This window comes from Poecilia latipinna, unplaced genomic scaffold, assembly GCF_001443285.1.
Source record: "Poecilia latipinna isolate Pla-1442-1.1 unplaced genomic scaffold, P_latipinna-1.0 Scaffold2688, whole genome shotgun sequence".
Taxonomy (NCBI): domain Eukaryota; kingdom Metazoa; phylum Chordata; class Actinopteri; order Cyprinodontiformes; family Poeciliidae; genus Poecilia; species Poecilia latipinna.
Window position 1 is genome coordinate 70,092 of NW_015115304.1, and position 7,014 is coordinate 77,105.

Below are 7,014 nucleotides of genomic sequence, written 5' to 3' on the forward strand. Positions count from 1 at the left end.
AAAAAAACAAAAAAAAAAAAAAAAAAGAGGCAGAAGTTTCTCACAGCAGAGTCCGAATTGTTACAGAGCTAAGCATGGAGGTAGCAGCGACAACAGCTACTGGGAAAGGAAACAGGACGGTCACGTTGGCGCTCCCTCATGTTGCAGTGCCGCTTATGTCACCATGGCAAAGAAGTGGAGGGTTCGTGGGCCGCCGGTACACACTCGTGCCGGAGCGCGAGCTGCAGGAGAGGGCGAGTCACCGGGGGAGACGGGCGGTGGAGGACTTCATCACCTATCCATCACGCGAATCCTCCAACCATATCCTGTCGACAATTTGCCCCGCTCTTCTAACTGGAGAATAATCTCTAGAGGAAGCCGAGGCCGAGCAGGTCATCAGAGCAGCATCGCTCCCTCAGGGTACACACTCCACTCCTAGGAAAAAGACAAAAGAAAAAGAAAAAAAAAAGTTCAGTTGAAATCCAGCAGCACGATAACAGCTCCTATAGGACAAACAGCAGGCTGCGTTTGGCTGCCATGTGGGTTTGACGGCGTGTGGGAGCTGCGCGTGTGTTATCAGAAAGTTCACTCCGAAGTAATCCCACTCAAAGAAACAGCTGCCAGATTCACCCTACACGCACGCATACCTAAAGTATTTTACACCCTTACAGCTTCTCTCTTTTTGTCTCGTCACGACAACAACCAATGTACTTCAATCACAGTTCCTACACATTTTTTTAAAAGAAATCTGATCCCTCTTCAGTCAGTTTAACTGAACTTTTATATTATAAAAGTAGTTTATGAAACCTGCAAAAAAAAAAAAAAAAAAAGATGAAAAAATGTTATGAGGAAGGAATGAAGAAAGCAAAGGAAAAAGAAAAAACAAAAAGGAAGGACACAGGGATGAATGGGTGGAGGGACATAATGTAGGACAAAACGAAAAGAAGAAAAGAAGAATGGACACTAGTGAGGATTGAAGGCAGGGGGAAAGGGAAGGACAAGACCTAAAGGACAAAGGAGAATGTGAACTAAGGAAGACACAAAAAAGGACGGAAAGTAAAAATGAAGCTAAAGACGGAGAAAAAGAACAAATGCAGGAATTAGAGACGAGATAGAGAATGTGGGACAAAAGAAAGAAAGGAAGTAAACACAGGGGAAGATAAAAGGAAGAAAAGTTGCAGAAGAAGGATGTGCACAAGTTGAGAAAAGCAACTTGCCACCACCATGTTTCAATGGGAGATGGTGTGTGACCAATTAATAACATGACTTTTTTCTTCTAGCCACTCCTCCATAAAGGACAGATTTGAGGAGTTCACCATTACTAGCTGTCCTGTTGCCAGATATTTCCACCTGAGCTGTGGTTCTCTGCAGCTCCTACACTTTTACTACAGAATCCTGCAAGGCGCTGCAGCCTCTGTGTCTGCAAATAAAACACAAATAAAGCAAAGATTCCAGGTCTTACAGACACAACACAATTCATAGGAGGAATGAGAGAAAGAAAGATGCAGCACGAGCTTGTTCACAGTTCAATCCAGTGAAAACGTGCGACAGCACATGAGTGAAGCCATCAGGCCCTAAAAACCCCCCACACAGAACCAGCACCACAAAAAAAAAAAAAAAAAAAAAAAAAAAAAAAAACAAGCCGAAGGAGGGGAAGCAATCGGAGCGCGCAGAGGCGTGGAGAACAGTGACAGACAAACCTGGCAACAATCAGACCCTCTCCTTTGTAGCAAAAATCCTCCAGCGCACTCGATATACATTTCCATACTCTCTGCAGACCGAGCATAATACCTCAGCCTTTTAGACTATCCCTATCAAGCCAAGTGTGAAATACCCAGGATGCGGCGTGAGAACAGTGTAAAGCTCGGCACTTAGAAAAACATCTTTTGTCCATTTAGAGTGCTGGTGGGAGAAACGCGACGGAGCATCATTACCTTTGCATAGAAAATCCTCTGACCATTAAGTTGGAGAGCTATTGTGGTGCTACGCCTCCTCTTTATAAAGCCCTCGACACCGCATTAGAGTCGCATCCTTCTCAACTCCGAGGCAATAAACGCTGACCACCAAAACTCATCTCGACCGACACAAACGGACATGAAAAGGATGCGATAATGGCGTCCTGGTTTAATTAAAGGTGAATAACATGAAGCATAGAAGTTTGCTCAGCCCAACACAACTCCTTAAGGATAATCCATTTGATTACCAAAATAATCATTCAAAACAGACGCAGCAGGACGTGAGGAGAGAAAACGGTTGTATACGTCTGATGCAGCCGAGACTCGTTCTGGCATTTCTCTACGGCCTCCGTGCTTCCAGCTAAGATTAACAAGACGCGCTAAATCTCGCTGCGAGTGGAAAGGCAGGAATCACACTTCTGCTTCTCTGACTGGGGTCCAACTTTCCTCTTCACAGAGATACAGAGACTAATGTAAAGAGAGAGACCGTGAAAAGAAAAAAAAAATAGGTGGGTGTTCAGAGGACGTATCGTGGCGCAACAGACAAAAAAACCCCAACAGCTCCGGTCGCCTCGAGATCTCCCGGGGTGCCTTGTTTGTTCATTTCTAAGGGAGCCGAGGTTCGTGCCACAGCATATCAAAGTATGATTAGCCCGCAGGAAGCGACTCCTGCTGGAAACAGCGAAGCAGACGGCCACGCGAGAGTGACAACTTCACACGACACCCAAGCCGAGGAGGGGTTTTCTTCAGACCTCTCCGGCGAGAGGGCTTGAATCTACTTATAGGAAACCAAAACTCATACAGCTGCAAAAGTGAGAGAGAGCAGCAAAAGAAAAAGCACGGGTTGCTTTCGGATTTAACGTTAGGTAAAAAAAAATAAATAATAAAAAAAAATACCAGTTTCACAGTATTTACATGAAGATTTTAAAAGAGAAAACGTATAACATACTCAAGTAACTATATCAAGGTGGTATGACAATAACACACTCTGGTGTGGTTCACTTTTACAGAGAGAAAAAGACTGCTACTAGACGAACCACTCTTAGCAATGGTCTAAAGTAAAGCTGTAGAATAAATGTAGAATTTTAAAGCGAGCCATATGTTCAACACATCTACGCATGTCTGTGGACTAATCATGTTGTGAGAGATCCAGGATTTCAGTAGATAACAGAAAAGAGTAAAGCAATGCGGCTCTATTTCATCATCTGATGCTCTAAATCTGTCTGTCATGGAACATGTTGGCTTTGGAAATGTTGGCACCCATTTATGGGAAAATCACAGTCAACATCAGGATCTGCATTTTCCGGAATGTATAGAGGAAGATTAGTCTTCTTGAATCGTAGTTTTCAAGAAGTAATTGATGTCAGGAGCTCAAAGCTTTACGAACTAGCCACAAAATCCTGTTTGGTGCATTTCTTAACATATGTTTTGAAGCGTTTTGCGTTTTATAGAGCGACAACAGATGGCTTTAGTAATTTAGTTGTTCTGATTACTTCGCTAGCCTGTAGTCAGCTACTGAACAGACTGAGAACTCACAGCTTTGCAAGTGTAACTTTAAAATCTACTTTTGTCACAATGTTACAGATGAATGGAACTCTTTTAGGTTGCAAGTCATAATAATTAAGCTTTGGAAGAAAGGGAGGTGCAACCCGCATTTCCTTGTGTTCTTTTGAGTACATAGGAAACGCACCAACCTCCTTTCAGCCTGCTGAACAGCAGTGCTCAACAACTACCACGGAAAGCAGTCCTGCTTCATGCTCCTTAGAGGGAAAACTCTGGTCACTTCCACTGGTATTACAGTTTAAGGACTTTAAACTGTAGAAAATATATGATAAAAGATATTACACATTTCGAAATCATAACTATTTGAAACCTCGTCATTGTCTGATACCGACAATCCGCCCTCAACTTGTTAAAGACCATCGCCATCTTTCAGCAAAGTAATATTTTTTTCCCTTTCCTTTGGTTTGTTATTTTGTTTGTATTTCCTTTTAACTCATGTAAAGCACTTTGAATTGCCTTGTTGCTGAAAATGTGCTATATAAATAAAATTACCTTACCTTAAAAGTGCACAACAGAATAATTAAAAAAACAACTCTTAAGTTGCCCATTAAAACAAAATACCAAAAAAAAAAAATCATATTTAATATTATGCATTATGAGGACAGTTCAGAAACCTTTACTCTGACATCTGATGTTTGCATATCAATTTGTAGTTTTGTGTCTGTTTTACAAATTTATAGTATGGAAGTGAAGGTCATATTGCTTTTTGCAACAAGCTGGAGATCAATGTCTATGAGAGAGGATAAGCTACAGGAAATGCACAAGCTTCAACAGTAACCTGAAATTCTCTCTTTAAAAATCAATTATTTGTCCACAAAGACATTTAAAAACATACTATGTCTAACTATTTAATAAAATGTAAAACACATCTTTTTTTTTCTTTTCTTTTTGTTTTTTTTTTTGTTTTTTGTTTTTTTTAAGTAGTTTCTTCATTTCCTGTTTCGGCTGATTAGAAAAAAAAAGTCTCTAATTTATTTATATTTTGTTAATGAGTAATCAGGCCCAAGATGTGCTATCTTTGGCCGACGTCCGCAGGGACCCAATAAGCTCCACTGCGACTCTAATGACCCTGCTGACATGACTTGGGAGCAGACTTAATGGTGACAAAACACACGGCGAGAGCCGATGCCTCGCTTCTTTGCCCAGTTCTCAGCAGACATGACTGCCTCCCGATGCTGACCTTCAGAAAGTGATGTGCAGCTGAAAAAAAAGGACGAAGACGGTGTGAGAGATGGAGGGCGATGGCACGAGACGGGAGGGTGAGAGCCGCGGGGATAAATTAATGGAAACCTCAAGGCCCAGAGAGCGAGGCAGTGATATTAGGAAGGCTAAATAGAGAGCAGAATACTTTAGGACATGATGAGAATATTGGATCAACTGCACAAAATAATGGCTAATGGATCTCAAATGTCTGCATGCCCATCTCACCTAATGCGTCTTCCACTTTACCCTCCGCAGGTACCTTCGGAAAAGCCACGTGAAAGTCTGAGATCCCCTTTCTACAAAATAATTGATTCACGAACGGAGAGAGAGGAGAAAAGGGGAGCATGAATATTTCATGTTTTCTTTTTTTTTTTTTTTCTCAGAAGCCAATGAGAGGTATAGCCGGCAGACATATTGGGGAGGTAAGAACCAGCCAAAAGGTTTCAACACAACAGAGTGTTTCAGACTGCCAAAGAAACTCAGTCTTAACTCATGCATAAAGAAGGAGAGGAAGAGGAACGCGTGTGTTAACAAACCTTTTCATTCTCTGTGATGGAAAGAGCCCTGACTGAATGTGAGCTACGTAATTGCACACGTGGACTAGAAGTCTGGCAGGAGGGGCGGCAGGAGGGAGAGAGAGAGAGACGGAGACAGAGAGAGAGAGACAGGGAGAGAGAGAGAGGGAGGAAAAGAACCACAAGATGAAAAGAAGGAAAACAGTACAGGACAGGGAATGAAAAACAGTGAGCAAAAAGACGGAAAATCTAATTTAGGGGAGGAAATAAAGAAGAAGAATGACCCCCGAGGGCGACCATCAATCTGAAAAATTCAAATGTTCCCCTCATTATTTTATGGCAGCTGAGAAACACGGAGAGAATAAACAATAGCAGGTGACGGACAAGAAGACGGAATAATGCTTTTCTTCGGAGTGGGTGGTCACTCCAAGCCTGCTCGCTCAACAGCACAGGCAGCGGGCCAGAACCATACTGTTAGATTAATGAGAGATGAAGAGGAGCCGGGAGACTGAGGCTGCTCCTCAGCTGTAACAACTCTTGGAATAAACAACGCAGCAGTTGGCCATATGTAGCCTCCTCGCGCGTCCTGCTCCCTACTTCACCTCCCTCCCACCTCTGCACCGCTGCTGCACTTTGTTTAAAGTGTGAATAAGACTAAGTGGCACGGGGGATTTGCGAGGAGAGTCAGTACATTAACACCATCGGACTACATGCTGGTGATCCCCTGGACAAATAAACTTCTAAAGGAGAGCCGGACCCTCACTGCCCCCTCAGGATCCGCCAGCGCCCTCGCCCCTCCCCCGGCCCCTCCTTTCTGTCATCTCTCCTTGCCAATCTGTTCCCCTTGCTGCTGACTGACAGAAATAAACGATGACCCTCTGTGATCAGCCGCCACAGGCCTTGGCAACCACACGTTCTCCATGGAAACTCTGGAGATGCGTCGTGATCAGACGGATGGAAACGGCACAGAAAGGGGGCAGTAATCCATAGGACACTCATCAAAAGGCTGCTGGTGCCGTTATCACTTTTCTGTCTCTGTGTATTGATGTGGATGTACCAAAGCGGCTCGACTGCAAAAGAGACAGACCTGGGAGACTCATTAGTTGAAGGTCTGCTTGTTTTTGTTTATGCCTGAGAATTCGTTCAAACGCTTAGGGCTTTAAAAAAAAAAAAAAAAAAAAAAAAGATGGTAATGAGTTTGGTTTGACAATTGAAATGTTTCAGCAGGGCAAAGGACAAGGTTAAATGGAAAAGAAAGATGCAGATGTAATCCCTAATCTGTAATCCTGTTAATGTCGACACTGCAAACGGTGCTAAACGTTCTTATGCTAGCTCTGCTGCTAGTGTGGAAGATGACTTGAAGGGCGCAGATTGAACAAAACTAGGCATGGGCTGGTGCTGGTTTTCAAAGTCCCGAGAAGCCATAGTTTCATTTATAAAGATCGAAAATACAAACATTTTAAGTTTGTTTACACACCAGTTCTGATGTGTAAACTGTATTTTAACGCAATAACAGAGGCAGAGCATGGTTTTCTCCAGTCAGGACATAGCGCGTCCCTTTTCCTCATCTCTTGTATCGATTCGTCAATCAGCTATCTTTAACTACTGAATGTTTTCTCATTAAGAAAGAAGAAGAAAAAGTAGTTTTTTTCTACAGCAAAGAACAACAGCAACGGAAAACACAGACTGACATGGCCCACAGATGATCTTTTCATGACGGATTGGAAAAAAAAAAAAAAAAAAAAAAAAAAAAAAAAAAAAAATATAAAAATAAATTTTATTTTTCTAAAAAAAAAAAA

General features: G+C 42.4%; 1 long non-coding RNA gene across 1 annotated transcript in view; it reads left to right on the plus strand.

The window, feature by feature from the left end:
• Positions 1–5,373, plus strand: part of LOC106938772 (uncharacterized) — an 8,569-nt gene extending 3,196 nt beyond the window's left edge. Inside the window, exons 2-3 of the long non-coding RNA XR_001422694.1 lie at positions 433–448; positions 5,361–5,373. This is a non-coding gene — a long non-coding RNA (uncharacterized LOC106938772). The remainder of the gene's footprint in view (positions 1–432; positions 449–5,360) is intronic.
• The last annotated feature ends 1,641 nt before the right edge of the window (positions 5,374–7,014 follow it).